The following is a 17,912-nucleotide window of genomic DNA, read 5'->3' on the forward strand; positions in this document are numbered from 1 at the left end:
GGTGGAGAGAGAGGGTGGGGGTTTGGCTGCCTTCTTGTAGGCATAACATTTGCCCAGCTACGGATGGCCGCCATGGCCAAACTTCAAACGGCCACTTTTTCTCTCCGAACCATGCACTGAACTCAAGGCTGCTCCAATTAAATTGGCCTTCCCTATACACCCGGCAAGTGGTGGTGACTGGAGCTGATGGGATTTGTAGTCTAAAAACACCTGGAGGGCACCAGGTTGTGGAAGGTTGATTTCAATGTCGGGAAAGAAGTCCAGCCGTGAATCGGGAATAACGCTCCCAAGCATAGGAGCAAAGTTGATAGGCATTGCCATCCAACTGGTGTGCGTCTTGTGATTGATTATGTGGGGCAGGGCTTACCTGCCCCCTGCCCCAATATATTATTCAAGATGCCACCCTGTTTCCAAGTACACTTAGGAGAAATGCATGAGGTTTAAATTCCACACCTAAGAGGAATAACGAGCAACTCAAACATACATAGCTAGGGGAAAATGACCTCCTTTTCCTCTCGCTAGCAAGCAGGAGTCCTTCTCAAACCACGTCAGAGAAAGGTTGATGTTTCCAGACAGACCTGAGTTTGTAGGCAACAGCAGAAGTGAATTTCCGTGAATGAATCCTTGTTTGGAGCACACTTGTAATGGAAAGGCTGAGGCTTTCTGAGTAAAACAAAAAACACCCTTCTGCTTATCATAGGAAGCACATACTTGGATAGAAAAGATTCCTAGTCCAGCTAACTCAAGTAGTTGGAGAAACAAAGGCAGCCATGCTTGCTGTTTTGTTCTCAGGAGAGAGATCAAGATCCCAGATGACCTTGCCTTGAGGTCCGAAGAGGGAAGTGGGAAAGGGAGGTGGATGCCGGAGCGTTGCAGCCTCAGAATTCCATTCTGCATCAAAGAAAAGAGGGTCACCCAGTTCAAAAGGACAGTGACAGTTTAGGAAGCTGAAAGTCTCTTGCTTTATTTGTTTTCACCCCATGCAAAGCCTCTTATCTCACCCCACTTCCAACACTCCCAGCATCTATTTATTTCTCTCTAAAAAATCAGTTCCTCCCCTTGGAGAGGAGAGAATCAAAACACACAATTCATTTGGCCATCAAAAATCACTCCCATGTATAGAAACCATTAACTTCCTGTCCAAGCCAGGAATCTCTGGAGATGCAACTTGGTAAGGAAGCAAATTGTATGTACGACACACACATGTACCCATTGCATCTTCAGCGGCACCTAAGCACAAGCTATGCTTGTAAGAGTGATCTCATGTCTGGGGGAGGGGAAGGAAGGGGGGGAGCAGGTTCCTGAATTGAGTTGTCTGCCATACACCTCCCCATGCTATATTTTCCCATGTGATCTTTACCACAAGCACACAAGCTGCAACTCTATTCAATGATATATTTTTTCCAATATTTCTTTACGAAGAACTGAAACCTAAACAAAAGAATAGCAAGTATTTTCTATTTCAATTACAGTTGATTTTAATTAGTAGATTAGTCTATGAATTGAATGTGCTTATGGGGGGAAGGGGACAATACTTCTGAAGCTAGATACTTCCAAGGTATTTTCTTTTTTCTTTTTGGATGATGCACATATGTGTTCCATAGCTGGCATAAACTTATAAGAGGCAGCCCTCCCCTGTGTGTGAGAGAAGGGAGAATGCCTCCTAGGAAGGTGCAGATTTTATGAGTGCTTGTATTAAATAAGGGATGCGGGTGGCGCTGTGGGTTAAACCACAGAGCTTAGGGCTTGCTGCTCAGAAGGTTGGCGGTTTGAATCCCCGTGACGGGGTGAGCTCCTGTTGCTCAGTCCCTGCTCCTGCTAACCTAGCAATTCGAAAGCACAAAGTGCAAGTAGATAAATAGGTACCACTCCGGCAGGAAGGTAAATGGCGTTTCTGTGTGTCTGGTTCGCCAGAAGCAGCTTTGTCATGCTGGCCACATGACCCGGAAGCTGTACGCCGGATCCCTCAGCCAATAAAGTGAGATGAGCACTGCCACCCCAGAGTCATCCGCGACTGGACCTAACGGTCAGGGGTCCATTTACCTTTACTATTAAACAAATAATAACCACAGCATTTGACTACTGCTGTCAAAAGTGTTCTGAACACTCCGTGTCCATTATTATGCAGTAACCCTCGTAACAACCCTGCAACGCACATCAGTATTGTTATTTGCTTCCAGACGACCTGTATATTGAACATTCATCCTGATTTGTTTGCAGAAAGTTTCAGGGGACTTAGATGAAATCAGCTATTTACCAAGCATTCATCCTGTTTGCAGGTAATGGAGGGGGTGGGGAAACATGAAATGTGGTTCTTGTTGCACCTCCCCACACGACCATCAACTGTTTTTAAAACACCTAATGGAAGTGAACTTAAGATTGCATCTCTGTCTTTCACATAAGCACAGCAAGAGCGGGAGAGAGGATTTATTAAAATCTATATGCCGCCCATCTGACTGGGTTGCCCCAGCCATGGTGGGCAGCTCCCAACAAAAAAAGTAAAAACACAATACAATAGGGTTACCATACGCCCAGAATACTGCAGCCGCAGTAAAAATCTATTAGAACAAAACAACAACAAAAAACAACCATGGTGGTTCTCCCCGTTAGAAGCAATATCTTTGAAAAAATGGAATATGAGGGCTAATTGGCCAGCATACAGAGAGCTGTTAAATGAAGGTAAAATTAAAAGACTTTGAGAAGATAAGAGATTTGGTAACAGATTGGTTATAGTATCACCAATTAAATAATATTTTTATGATGGATAAAAAAGGAAGGTTTTAGTTATAAATTATCAAAATTTCAAAAAGATGTTTTAGAAAATAGAAAATTATTGTCAAACATGTATAATTTGCTCATGGAGTGGCATACAAAAGATGAACAGGTTAAATCTGTAATGATACAATGGGCATCTCCTGCTTGCACTGACTCTTGGAATAATAATAATAATAATAATAATAATAATAATAATAATAATAATAATAATATTGTTGTTTATACCCCACCCATCTGGCTAGGTTTCCCCAGCCACTCTGGGCAGTTTCCAACAGAAGTATTAAAATACAATAATCTATTAAACATTAAAAGCAGGGCTGCCTTCAGGTGTCCTCTAAAAGTCTGGTAGTTGTTTTTCTCTTTGACATCTGGTGGGAGGGCGTTCCAAAGGGCGGGTGCCACTACCGAGAAGGCCCTCTGCCTGGTTCCCTGTAACTTGGCTTCTTGCAGCGAGGGAACCGCCACAAAGCCCTTGGCACTGGACCTCAGTGTCCAAGCAGAATGATGGGGGTGGAGACGCTCCTTCAGGTATACTGGACCAAGGCCGTTTAGGGCTTTAAATACTTCTCCCTCCAAAGGGCAGCCCCATGTGGCTCTCCTGGTCTTCTCTGGTAGCCTTCTCCTGACCAGCTTACACAATGCCACTTGCCAGGAGACAAGAAATAGACCCAGAGGGCCTTGTCAGGAGCATTCCAAAGCTAAAAATAGCTATGGGTCAGCTGTGAAGGAGCCTGAGGCCCTTCGCTACCCCCTCCCTTTCTCCCTATACTTTACCTTCCCCTGCACAGCTGGTGCTGCAGTCACCAAGAGGACAAACAGCCCCATGACAAATCAGGGGTCTGCCTCTTTCCATCAACAACTCCCCCCTCCTCTTCTCCTCTAGGCATCTCTGCTGCTAGAAGCCAGGTTGCGGCTAAATTATTACAGGGAGTAGGAAAGAAAGAGAAAACACAACGCTGTACTGGAAGCAAGGATGGGGAAAACCGTCCATTTCTGTTTCTCATTCCTCCAAGTTCTTAAATTCAGTTCTCTCCATTTCTACATCAGTTTGCACTTAAAAGGGGGACAATCCACCTGAAAATTCACCAGTGAATTTCCCCAAATTTGGGTGCATTTTTGCCTAATGTAAACATTTTTGCAATCTTCCCTGGTATAATGCATTTTGAAATGTTGCTTTTGCTAATACATTTGCATTCTTATGCACACCTCACACTAGTATAATTGCATTACAAAATTCAGAGAAGCATGCATTTTGAAAGATGGCTGTGCCCACCTTTCAACATGAACTGAATCAAATTTCTCCCCCCGTCCTTAGCTGGAAGCAGCCCTTTCATTCAGTCAACACTGACAGAACACCTTTTGGGGATTTGGGATTACAGAGAGAAGATAGTTATTGAGTCTTGTCCTGTTCTTATCAAATGCATTTCAATGAAACATTCCCTCTTAGGCCCCTTTAAATAATATTCCAGTATCTTTCCAGCAGCTGCATACCGTAATTTAACTTTGTCTGCTTTTCCTTTCAGTCAAGCTGCCATTCAATTAGCATTTGCTATAGTTATTTTAACAAACATTACCAACTTAAGTCCCATTGATTTTAGCAAGGAACATTTACGTATACACTTTATTCTCCCACTATAATCAGTGGGGATTAAGACTGCAGCCCTATTCAAAAACAACAACAAAAATGTTGTTTTAGGTAGATTGGACTCTGCAGCCTCTTTATAGGAAAGAATTGGCTAATTCAGATAGATGCTGGTGATGTCATGTTGATATTATTTCTTGGAGGCAGAGAATGTGGGGATCAGAAATTGTTCTTATTTTGCTTGAGGGGAAATCTTTGATATTTGTAAATGTTCATGACTTATAATCCTATGATCTGGGGAGCAACAGATGGATCCCGTGAGCCCTTATGGTTTCAAAAGGACTTATACTTCAAGGTTGGAAGGACATAAAAATAGTTTTATTTATAAGCATGCATATTGTTGCAAACTGCCCTAATTTCTGAGCAGTGTGAGATTCCAGGGGTCCCAGACGCTTACACAAGGTTTGTGTTTCCTTTTGGAAATGAGGCACAGTGGAGACTGTGGAATCTTTGGGATTTATGGTTTATTTACACATATACAGTGGTACCTCTACTTACAAATTTAATGCGTTCCGAACGCACATTTGTAAGTCGAAAAAATTTGTAAGTCGAATCCCATAGGAATGCATTGGGAGAAAAAATTCGTAAGTAGAAGCAACCCTACCTAAAAATTCGTAAGTAGAAAAAATCCTATCTAAACCACATCCAAGATGGCGGATGGAGCTCCATTCGTAAGTAGAAACATTCGTAAGTAGAGTTATTCGTAAGTAGAGGTACCACTGTACACAGCTTGTCAAGGGTGCTTGCACCCAAAGGAATGCACACGGCAGAGTCTTCACTCTTTATGGTCAAAGGTAACGCTTACAGTCATGTCTACAGCCCTGGATGGCTGCATACACCGATCTAGCGTCTTGGTAGCTACTCCCAAGTGCAAGCTCCTTGCAGCAGTTGCAGCAACTGGGCACCACTTTCCCTCTACCATTTTATGTACCTTCCCTTGACAGGCTGCAAACAGGTAGCTGGAGACTACGCCTGTGTGGAAACGTCCTCTGCTCCTCCTGCTTCAATTCTCTTCTAGTTCTAGGAGACAGTGGTGCAGGGGAGAGGGGGAGAAGCACTTGGCCCTTCACTTGCCTGGCCGGCCTCTTCCTCCTCCCTTTCTCAGCCATCCTGTGCTCCACTCTCCAGCTTTGAAGCTTCCCCTTGCCTCCTGGCTGGTTCAGGTGCCCACAAAACTACTGGCCCCGTCTCCCGAGGACACCTTTGCCCAGTTCCTGACACAACCTTGAACCTACTTTGGAGGAGTTACAGGTAGGTAGCCGTGTTGGTCTGATGTAGTCAAAAATTTCTTTAAAAAAAAATTCCTTCCAGTAGCACCATAGAGACCAGCTAAGTTTGTCTTTGGTATGAGCTTTCGTGTGCATGCACACAATGACAAACTTAGTTGGTCTCTAAGGTGCTACTGGAAGTATTTTTTTTTTAATTTCGTTTCTACTTTGGAGGAGTTCACAGCATTAACAGCCCAAAAGGATCTTGTTTCTCCCATAGCCACAGCCTTGGATTCAAACAGAAATCAAACAACATGCTCTGCCTCTCCAGATCGCTGATTTTCTTCTAGATCACATTATTCTTAACTCCAACCTCTCTACTCTAAACTTTTGACTTTATCTGTTGAGGGAGGAAGCCCCCCCCCCCCAATTTGCTGCCTGGCACAAAGCCCTCTTTGATCCTTTGTTCACTCAATGGACCATCACTCAGGCAATCACTCAACACAGGAAGCCAGTCTGGTTTAATTAGCTTTTAACACTCGCTGGATCCAGTGATTAGAGAGGCCAGGCAACTAGTTTAACACCCCAAGCCTTGATTAAAGTCTAATACTTACTGGAGCCAGGAATCATAGGTCTCTGGCACCCACAAACTCATAACACTATTTTTCTCCAAGTTCAGTAAAACAGTCGTGATATATTTTGTACTTGTTTAATGGATGTAATTTTATTGTTGGTATTTTTCCTTAATGGTGGTGGTATGATTTTTTTTGAAAACAAATACATACAAATAAATGTTATACAAAACTTTTCACAAAAGGAAATTTAAAAATCTAGACTCCTAGCAGAGGAATCTTCCTACTCAAACCTCCTAAAGGAAGAGGCAACTGTTTTTATTTGTGTGTCTTCTACCTACCCGCAGGTTGGTGCTCCCAACAGGAATTCACAGTATGGGGGACACCTGATAGGGCTCTCCATGGTGCCACCCCCACATTGCAGTGCCCTCCCCTTGGGACACATTTGCCCTCTTCCATTTACAAAATTAGATGGCCACTGAAGACCTTTTCATTTACTCAGTCTTTTGTAAACACAGGCTAGATTGTTAATACCTAACAGTTGCAGACTTTTTTGAGGGGGCATTAATGGTTCTGGCCCCTTCTTGGATCACTGCCTTGTTGTGGTGAAGGGGCTTCAATAACTCCAAGAAGCTATGAGCTATGCCATGCAGGGCCACGCCAAGATGGACAGGTCATAGCCAAGAGTTTAGACTAAATGTGATCCACTTGGAGAAGGAACTGGCAAACCACTCCAGTATTTTGCCAAGAAAACTCCATGGACATAAAGAAGGAGAAGCTTTGAGAAGAAAGTGAGAATTTCCAAGGCATGCTCTGGTTCATGGGGTCACAGAGAGTCAAACACGACTAAGACGACTATACAACAATGGTCCTAGGCCATTGTTATGTTTTATGTATTATGTGTATTTTGTTTTTTGTATCTTATTGTAAATTCTCTTGGGAAAGTGATCTAAAACTGTAACTAAGTTGTAAATAAATTGGCTAATCTAGACAGAGCTTCTCTATCACCGTCATTTTCCAAACCTTTGCATGCCACAAAAGCAAGAGGGGCCAAATAAGCTTCCTAGGGGAAACTTCTCTAACATTTAGGGAATAACCATGTGATAACTGTTTGTTCAACACACAATTGATAAGAATTTTTGGAAAGGCTTTAATTTTCTGAAAAGTGGAATATTGCTACCTGGAATCCTCTTTGGATCTGATGGCCCCACTGAATAGCTGGGGAAATACCTTTAACCAGGGGGAATATAAGGGGTCTCCTTGGCAACAGCTTCCTGCTTTGCTGGCTTCAGGATTTGTGTCTGCAAAAGAAAAGTGGGGGAAATAAAACAGGAAAAAGCAACGTGGGGTTTTATGCCCCAGAATTCTGACTAAAGCAACATTTAGAAGCTCTTGTAAGCTTCCTACAGAAACCAGTGTCAGTTCCCTTCAAGGCTCCTACTACAGGGAGCTCCTTTCCCTGTATCTCCCCCCCCCCCCCCACAGCATTCATAACACATTCCTATTAGTGGTATGAAGAGCTATGAATGGATTAAATGCGCTCGCTTTGCTGTGCCCACATTTGCACTCTCCATCTCCAGGCTGCTCGCTTAAGCTAAGCACGATTCAAGTGCTTGCAAGGGAGATCCCTCTAGAACTCTTTGCTGCAGCCAAAAACAGCAATAGTGATGATTCCATAGCAGGAAAACTGGGGCACACCATGTCTTTGTGCTACCGGGGGCAAGAGAGTGCCCATCCAGGGGGAGAGAAGGAGAGAGAGAGAGGCTGCAGCTGCAGTCGACTGGCAAAATTCCACACCTCGATGTTTTATTTATAAGGGACAAACCCAACACCGAAGGAATAAAATGAAAAATCTCTCTCATCTTCAGGAAACTGAAAGATAAACTTTCATCAGTATGTTTGAGCACACAGCACAGGCAGAGAGAAAGAGAGAAAAGAAACAAATTCCGCAGCCTCAGCCACAGGAGGGCATCCTTTCCTGACAGCATTGCCCAGCACCAAAGGTGGCGACAGTTTTACTATTTCCTCCAAGAATTATATAGGATACATGAGATATGGAATGTCACGTATAGCACACCAGTTAAACAGAAGGCATTTGGTGCACACAGAACTGGCAAATCCTCAGAATAGCTACCAATTTGGGAGCAAACTCTGGCACAGCTTGAGACTAGAGATATCAACAAAGCTCACCTGGGTTCAGACCCAGAAACAAGATTTTGGGAGTTGGGAAATGTTCATCTCAAAGAAGAGGTGAGCATTAGCACCAGCTGAATTATTCTCTAGCTCAAGTTCAAATCCAAGCTGGGGAAGATTTCTTGGCTTACCCTTCCTTTGAAGAGTTAATCGTAGGAAAACTGGAACAGGGGTGCAAAAGCTCATGCCCTGCACTAGACCTTATGCCAAGGGTCAATCCTCCCCCACCCCCGCCTGCATCTCCACCTGGGAGCGAAGCCCTACCTGAAACCCTAGTCGGGGTTGTTTTGCTTTTGACACTGGATGGCTCAGTTGGTTACAGCGTAGTGCTGATAATGCCAAGGTTGCAGGTTTGATCCCCATATGGGACAGCTGCATGTTCCTGCATCGCAGGGGGTTGGACTATCCGATCCTTTCAGCTCTACAATTCTATGACATATATGACACAATTGCCTACTGCACTATGTCAATGGTGGTATCAGTCTTTTTCATGAGGCAATGGAAGAGTGTGCCTTTGGGGGTGAAGTCAAACCGTTGGAGAGTTACAGCAGTTGATATGGAGACCAATATGGAAGAGACATGTTTTGTTGCAGCTGGGGCAGATGACGGCATCCAGTTGTGCTGATGCAGATGTACCATGATGTTTCTTCTTTCTACATTCCTCCCAGCAGTCATTTCTCTTCTAGTCACTCCTGTATATAGCTTTATTACAGTATTTTCTTACTTTGTTTTAACTCAACTGTAGGCCATGTTTGGGTCTCTCCTGACCAATCGATGGGACAGTAACTATACTATGAAGCGTCTCAAAGTGATTTCATGATGCAATAAAAACATACACTAAAACATTAGGCTATTAATAATGATAATAGATATGACCCCTGTTATGCTCTTCAAGCAACGTCTTCCTCAACAACTTTGCAGCTTTAGATGCTGGCATCCATGGTCTGAACAGACAAATTTAGGGCCAATTCTCATAAAGCAACAATTTGTGTGTGTATGCCTAAGCTGTTTTAAGAATACCCTTTAAAGTGCAAAGTGTGGGCATGACGAACATTCATTTGCAAACATAAATGTATCATGCAGTTCCTGTGCACTCATCAGGAAGTCAGAGTTCTTTCCATTGTTTGCAGAGAGATAGCCACATTAGTCTGTGGCAGCAAGAACTAAGAGTCTCATAGCACCTTAAATGTATTATGGCATTAGCTTTTTTAGACTAGAGTCCACTCTTTCAGATGCATCATGACTGTAATTCCCTGTGTTGGATGCACTATTCATTGGCAAAGCTGGATTTGGTGCTGTTACGTTATGCATGAATTAAACATTTCCAGACAGGCTTTGTCAGGGGAGAGTATTCCAACCAAGAGCCCTTTCACACAACAGCCTATTGCCACCCATTTAAACTTCCTGTGCTCGAACCAAAGTGTTTCAGCTTTTGGCCCTTGGAACAATTGAGGTTTGGCTTCTAGCACAAGTCTAAAATAGCAGGGACAAACCGCACGATCTGAAGTTAGCGAACATAAAGTTATGGAGAAGCTAAAGAAACAACTTCTCCTGCCCTTGACCTCTCTTGCTTCTGGGACCTCTCATCCGCAGACCGCAGGCAATTTGGCATTCCACGCTGGGGAGAGAAATTCACACGACTCAAAAAACAGCAGCTAAAGAATCAGAAGCTTCAAAGCCAACAGCCTCATTGTGCATCTCAGAGGTCATGATCTTAACAGAGCGCTTTGAGGAAATAACCTCAGAGCCCAACCAGAGACAAATCTCAGCTCGGAACATTTAACATCCTGTTCTGCAACCTTGCGGAGGCTTCGAATTGTGCACTTCCTGCATCCAGGCCTGTGTTTTACAAGGGCGCTTGTGTCTGCTTGAGCTGTAACCTGACTCTCCAGGCTGTTTTAACCCTTCACCATCCTCATCACTTCCTGCCCTCGTCCCACCTGGTCCCTTAAGGATGCAGGCAGGGCTGGGAGCAAAGTCATGTGGCTGTGGATGCCTGTCTTGGGATTGCAAATGTAAATTCCCAGCCTTTGCAAAGGAAGCATCAGCAGACACTGCTTCTTTTCTCTCTCCCCTCCGTTCCCCCCTCCTGGCGGCTCTCCTCCTGCCTGGGAAGCGAGCAGGCGCAGAAGCAAACATACACACAGAGCTTTGTCAACGTTAATTACCAGAAGCCGGGAGCCCAGCAGTCATCCTGTTGACTAATTTGTCAGACGCTGCTGACTCAGCATCAGAGAGGCCAGCTTGCAGGGAGGAGTGCAATCGGGGAGCGAATGCCTTTATTCTTCCGGCCTTTCCTTCATCCCAGGGCCTTGTGTGGTGGCTGTGGGTGACCACCTCCATTCAGAAGATCTGTGTCTAGGGCAGCTTTTGATCCAAAGGCTCGCCAGCCAGGGATAGTTGAGGGAGCGGATTGGTTAGGCTGAGCTTATGCTGGCTGTTGTTGTTTCCCTTCTTCAACTAGGCTTCCTCCGCTGTCATTTGACGCAGCCCCTGCCAGGGTGAGAGTAGGACGAGAAATGGCTGGGAAACAAGCTCTGCTTCTGATCTGAAGGACCTCTGGACAAAGTGCCTTCGGGTGGGCCCTTACCTAACAGTACTTTGTGCCCCAACACTAGCAGCACTGTGTAGCTGCCATTTAAAAATTATTGTAGTGCTCTGAAGCAATACCACAACAGGAGCACTGTGGGAAATTAAAATGGCAGCAAGACTTTAAAAGGGGGCTAGGGCAGGGGTCAATAGTTGACCCTGTTAACAGTTTGGGTGCTGATGCCAGCCCTGCCAAGGACAAAGGCTGTGTAAACCACACAGGTATTGTCAGTTGTTTTATCTCAAAGTGCAGTTGTTCGCTCACCTGTAGGCCATGTTTGGGTCTCCCTTGACCAAACGACAGGATAGCAAATTGATCCATTATTTCATTTACAAATTGATTACTTTGAAGCATCCCAAAGCGATTTCATGATGGAATGTTGTTGTTTTGTCGTGCCCGACTCTTTGTGGCCCCAAGGACCAGAGCACTAAAACATTAGGCTATTAATAATGATAATATGGTAGGTATCAAGCAATGTCTTCCTCAACAACTCTGACGCTTTAGATGTTGGCCTCCATGGTCTGAGCAGACAAATTTAGGGCCAATTCTCATAAAGCAGCAATTTGTGCGTGTACACCGAGGCTGTTTTAAGAGTACGCTTTAAAATGCAATGTGTGAACATGACAAGCGTTTATTTGACATGTCTTAGGGTAACATGCATGACTGCAAGCTGTAAACCAGTTTACTTAACAAAACAAAAAAATGTGTATTAAAACAAAAGTGTAGAACTTCAAGTGTGAAGTTACTGGGCAGTTTGGCATACGTTGAGGGGTGAGGGAGATAATTATTTTTTAAGAAGTAGTGAATATTTAAAATTGGAGACATGACCCAGATTGTCCCTGCCTGTGGAGAAAAGAGCCCATATCTTTGTGGCTCTGTAAACAAGAGAAAGGAAACAACCTGAGAGTGGAAAGCAAATTTGCAGCACAGGTCACGGCAGGAGTGCTGTTGTGCTCAGGTCCTGCTTGGCCACAGAACAGGATGCTGGACGGATCTGATCCACCAGCACTCATCTAATGTTCTCACCTTCCTTCTAATGATCTCACCTCCCAAAACTTCTCAGAAGTCATTTTCCTGACGTAGGTTCTGACAAACGTTTGCTGCCTCCTAAAAAAAATGGCCACCTTGCAGAATACTCTCCAAATATATTCTCCACCATTTTTTTGTGGCAGCTGCCATTTCCACCCCCACCCCACCTGAAAGGCCCTGGAACGTTGTGAGGCCTGGGGTATTATAAAAGAGACAAGATGGCTGCCAGGCAGCCCACACTGCTGCCCTTGCTATTTGCAACAGCAGCAAAGAACAAAAACCAAACAATCCTTTGGAGAAGATAAAGCTGCTGAACTGCTGCCACTGTTGAATTGCAGGCCTCACCCCAAGAAATGGACACCATCTGTCCTGTGGGAAGGCAGAAGAGAGCAAAAAGAGGCAGGCAAGCAGGCAAACACAACATCAGCCTGCTCCCCACCAACAGGGACAACTTTACAATTTATATAATGTGTTTTTAAAAAATATTTTCAATTGATAAACTGCCTCGGGTGCCCTTGCCAGAAAGGAAGTATAGAAATGTAATAAATAAATAAGGAACTGTTCAGAGAATTTCTTATCAATGCAAGAGAAATCATCCTCCCAGTTTCTCTCTCCACAAATAGGGAGAATTTCAAGAGGCTCCTGCTCGCAATATTGCAGTGATTGTGCTAACACAAGCTCCCTCTGGGTTTGTGTGGCCAGGGAGAGGGGTGGAACCAGGCCCCTGCTTTTGTCCAGACAAACATAGAGGCAAAGGTGACAAACTAATTTGCTGGATAATTCCCTACCTCAGGCTTGCCCTTGGTTTCAGCCATGAGTCAGCCACTCTGCTTGTCAAGGCTGGTGGGTTCCTCATTAAATCCTAATGGAATCTGAGCAACCATCAAAGCAGGAAAAGGGCCATGAATGTGTGACCAGGACTTGGGAAACAGCTCGCTTGCTTACAAGGCTAGCGGCAGCAACCGCAGCTGCGAAACCCGTGCCAAGCCTGAATTCCATGTGCAGGGGGAAATTGAGAGACATCACCAACAACTGGGCTCTGTCTGGAGAAAGCAAAGGCCAACACTTTCTTGAAACGTTCCGACCTTTTCCTCGTTTAGGGTTGCCAAAGCTTTGCTGCTACTTCAAACAAAAGTTTCGGTCTCTTCTCTGGCCAGACGGTAGTCCAGCCAAGAAAAGCAACTTCAGAGATTGTGGAAAATATGCCTCCATCCAGATGAATATTATGCATGCAGCCGAAATATGTGAAACAGAGATGGTATGTGGTGCAGTGAACAACCCATCTGGGAGACCTGGGTTTCAGTCCCTCAAGCAGGAAATCACTTTTTGGAGGGTTTCCAGCAAGTTGTAGCCTCTCTCGCTTTCTATACTTCAGTATATAGCCTGTAAAAATGTGCATGGTGACCACCTACCGGTAGGGAATTACACAGAACCTAAATCTATCCTTAAAATCCATTGGTAAAGGGTTTTGTCTTTCAGTGAACCAGGACTGAGGCATAAACTGAAACCTCTTGACCGCCTTACCCCCGAAACTGGAATTGGAACCAATCTGGTGAGGGCTCCTCTCTGCTTCTTCAAGGCTTCTTCCAGCTCTGTGGATCTGTCTTGAGTCTATTAAAAAGATACAATAGAATCACAGAATTGTAGAGTTGGAAGAGAACCCCCGACATAGCTGCCAAGTTATCCCTTTTTTTAAGGGATTTTCCCTTGTGCTGAATAGGCTTCCTCGTGAGAAAAGGGAAAACTTGGCAGCTATGACCCCCAAGTGTCATCTAGTCCAACCCCCTGTACTGCAGGTATCTCAACCAGATCATACATAACAGATGGCTATCCAACCTTTGCTTTAAAAACCTCCAAGGAAGGAGAGTCCGCCACTTCTCAGTGGAGTCTGTTCCACCAGCTCGTATGGTCAGAAAGTTCTTCCTGATGTTTAGTCGTAATATCCTTTCGTGTAACTTGAATCTGTTGCTTTGGAGCCTAGCCTCCGGAGCAGGTTTGCTCAAAGGTCTCTTTAAAATTAAAATTAAAATCAGGGGGTGGTGCATAGGTAAAATAGCCTCTCGATTTGTCACAGAAGACCTTAGCATGAAGCTAAATAAAAAGGAGCTCACCTCCATGTCATTTTGCTGACTTCCAGCACTTTGTAAAGGAAGCTCTGACTACTATTTTGCCTCAGCGGCTCCCAGAAGCAAAAGGCTTCCTCACCACTACTCGACTGGTCAGGAGAACTATCCTGATTCCGCTTTGCAGCTGCGGTTGGACAACTGCCTATGTGTATGCAAATAACTTGCTTGCAGAATTGCTGTTGCAGAGATGCTATTCAAGCCGGCTGAATAATTCATGTGTGAATAAATATTCTTTGTTGAGTTGTGTAGTTCTGCTGACTCAGTGTAAGTCAGCATTGCCAGAGCCTCATCCAATTTGCTCATTTAAAGAAATGTCCAGGCCTCCTTCTTCCTGTTTTCAGTTGGGACAGCTGATCCAGGGATTATCGGCATCCTCTGCCCTTGGTCAAACAGTGCGGCCGTGACGTATTGGCTGTGCTTACATGTACAGTTTACCAATGAATCTAGCACATAGTAACTTGCTCATCTGAATAAAAATAAAAGCTGTTCTTGACAGAAGAGGCTTTGAATGGCTTGTGGCTACTGTAAGAAATCAAGAACTAGCAATTCAGTCTGAAAATAGGCCAACCCTGGGGTTGTGAATTCTCCTTATTATTATTTTTCCTTCCTCTGTTTTCTGGTTTCGATCCAGAAGTCACACATTGGTTACGCTGGCCTTAAAATACGGCTTTTCACACTTCGTTCAACACTTTGCTGCAGGGCCACTTAAAGGAAGCTGTCAGTAGCCATGTGAATGCAGCTCTTGGAAGAAATGCCATCTTTTCCCAAGCACAACACCTGAGAAAAGCAAAACTCAGCGAGTTCTGTCAAGCATGGCACCCTTCTGAGATGCCAAGTATTACTGATGTTGACTGAAAATTAAGTTTGGAATAATATATTTCAGCTGTAAGATCCTTGGGAGAAGGACCTTGTCTCTCTTTTTGATCCTGCTCCGTAAAGCAAAAATACTGCATTATTATTATTATTATTATTATTATTATTAATGAATAACAACAACTTACCATATATTTATCATTCTACATGTGTGGCTCCTTAGCCAAAATGGTAGTATCCACAGTGACAAGAAAGGTATTTGCAGGCTTGGAGGAATCCAAGGGGATTTGTGGGGTAGGGCGTGTTAAGGTCTGAATCCCCGAAGAGAGCCCAGCAAAGACTGAGCATGTTGAGCAGCCACAATATGCTGGATGAATGTTGGAAGGGGGGGGGATGAATAAAAAACCAGAGGTAATAGGGAACATAGTAGAATATCCTAGGAAATAGCATGGGCAGTGGCTGGAACCTGAGCAGGGCTTTACTCTGCAAAATTTTGTTGCAGATCCTACCTGCTACTTCTAATGTTAGGGGCATAAAAGGGGCACGTCCCTTTGCTTGCTTTTCTCCACTCAAGGGTCCAGACTTTATAAACCTTTTAAAAATAGGTATAAATGAATTATAATAAATTTCCACTATCACCAGCCTTGGATTGATTGATTGATTGATTTTGGGTAGCCTTAACATAGCTTCTCCATACCTCACTAGAGAATAAGGCTGATCGAACAGTCACCCGGGGAGGGTGCCTCACTCCAGACCAGTGCCAGATTTACGGAGAGGCTAAACAAGCTATAGCTCCTATAGGGCCCCAATCTCTTGGGGCCCCCACAAAATTTAAAGGAAAAAAACTGGATGTACATTTCCAAAATATAAGATAAAAAACAAATAAAATAAAACCTACATACAGCAACAGTTCTAGATTCAGGTAGGTAGCCATGTTGGCCTGAGGCAGTTGAAATATATAAAAAATAAAATAATATTGTCCAGTAGCACCTTAGAGACCAACTAAGTTTGTTCTTGGTATAAGCTTTCGTGTGTGTGTGTGTGTGTGTCTGAAGAAGCGTGCATGCACACGAAAGCTTACCGGTATACCAAGAACAAACTTAGTTGGTCTCTAAGGTGATACTGGACATTATTTTTTTAATACAGCAACGGTGTTATGTGTTGTGTAGGCTCCCAAGATGTAAGTAATGAGCCCCGCCTGCTCACCTGCTCCCTAAAATATCACATATTCATATCACATATATTCAACACAAAAAACAGTGACAATTTGTTGTTGACAAAGGGCGGCGAATGCAGCAAGCAGGCCCTTATGTTGCATAACCGCCCTGCAAAAAGAGACAAGAAATCCCAAGGAATGCTCAGCGAAGGCCGCCTATAATCTCCACGCAAGCTTTGGAAGAGCAGATCACGGTGGCTGCTCCATCAAGAGAGACTGGGCGACGCTTAAGGCAGCTGCGCAGGAGGGACCTGAGGCAACCCGGTAACCGAACTCCCTCTTTCTCACTGCTTGGCGGCCTTCCGGGCTCACCTTTGACTTGGAGAGTTTTGTGCGCGATGGCTCCTCCTCCTCCTCCTCCACGGGCGATCTAGTCGCTACTCAAAGCCAGAATGGCGGTGCCTTCTTCTTTGGTTTGCTCAGCTGTTGTCGTTCCATAATTCATTCCCCCCCGCCCGCCCCCGCAAACACAGTACGCTGCTTGTGAGATACTTTTGTCTGAAAGATTTAATAAATACAGTTGGGGGGGAGAGGCGTTCCTTTGGGATTGCTTGTTTCAAACACACACAAACACACACACACACACACACACACACACACACACACACGACCATAGCTGCCAAATTATCCCTTTTTTAAGGGATTTCCCATTATGCTGAATAGGCTTCCTCGCGAGAAAAGGGAAAACTTGGCAGCTATGCACAGGACACAGCCCCTTTAGGGTGACTCGAGCCCCTGGAACTTGCCAAGTGGTATCAGGCACCTCTAAATACAGTATCGTTTTCTCGCCACCCGAATCAATCTATCTCAGCAGCCGCGGCCTCTGCCTGGCACCGGATCGAGGAGCGCCCGCCCCGCCACAGTTGCTCTTCTATTAGGAAGCAAACGCGGCCCTTGTCCAATTAATCAATGCATCCTCGAGTCGCCCATAATATGCCCGCCCGCCTGGATAACCGAGAGGGGATGCTGCATTTAAGAAGATGGCAACGACTGAGGCTCGGTTTCCTAGACTTTCGATTCCAAATCAATTCTCTCCTCCCCCAATCCTGGATAATCTGTCTCAGATTTCACCTTCTTTCGCCTTGTAAAGGAAAGCTCACATTCCGGCTGCATTTTGGATGGAATTATCTAAAACGAGTTGTTTTAATCCAGGATAATAATAATAATAATAATAATAATAATAATAATAATAATAATAATATCATCCAATGCGTTGTTTGGGGATTGAATGACAGGAAAATAATGAGGGTTTATGTTCCCTTAATTATAAACAATTCAGTGTGTTAGAAAGATGGGCCAGACTTAATTTATTCTGGTCAGGGGAAATTTTCATCTGTAAAAATGAGCAGCTTACACCTAGAATAGAATAGGATAGAATAATTTATTGGCCAAGTATCAACCATACTTGGAATTTTGCTTCAACTACATTGCAATGTAAAGAAAAAAGGTACCTCATACAAACAGTATTCATTCCCCTCACAATACAACAGCACAGCGAAAAGACCCCATACCACCAACTAGCCTCCCTTCTGCCCACAACTACAGATTCAACATTTTGATGGCACAAGGAAAAAAGCTGTTCCTGTGCCTAGACGTTTTTGTATACCGATTCCTGTACCGACGTCCGGATGGGAATAAATCAAACAAGTGATGACCAGGATGCGAAGGGTCTATAGCCATTCTCTCTGCTCTCTTCCTGACTCGAGCGGCATAAATCAGTTTTCTGCAGCAAAATATTCCAGTTGCAG

The 17,912-nt window shown here is 44.3% G+C and overlaps 1 long non-coding RNA gene across 1 annotated transcript; it reads right to left on the bottom strand.

Moving 5' to 3' along the window:
- Window positions 1-6,322: 6,322 nt before the first annotated feature.
- On the bottom strand, window positions 6,323-16,627 carry LOC148687701 (uncharacterized). The gene is made up of 4 exons (XR_015950658.1): window positions 16,477-16,627; window positions 13,534-13,620; window positions 10,559-10,883; window positions 6,323-10,008 (listed from the first exon to the last, which is right to left on the bottom strand). It is a non-coding gene; the product is annotated as an uncharacterized LOC148687701 (long non-coding RNA).
- Window positions 16,628-17,912: the final 1,285 nt, after the last annotated feature.

This window comes from Zootoca vivipara, chromosome 1, assembly GCF_965207765.1.
Source record: "Zootoca vivipara chromosome 1, rZooViv2.hap1.1, whole genome shotgun sequence".
In the NCBI taxonomy this organism is placed as follows: Eukaryota; Metazoa; Chordata; class Lepidosauria; order Squamata; family Lacertidae; genus Zootoca; species Zootoca vivipara.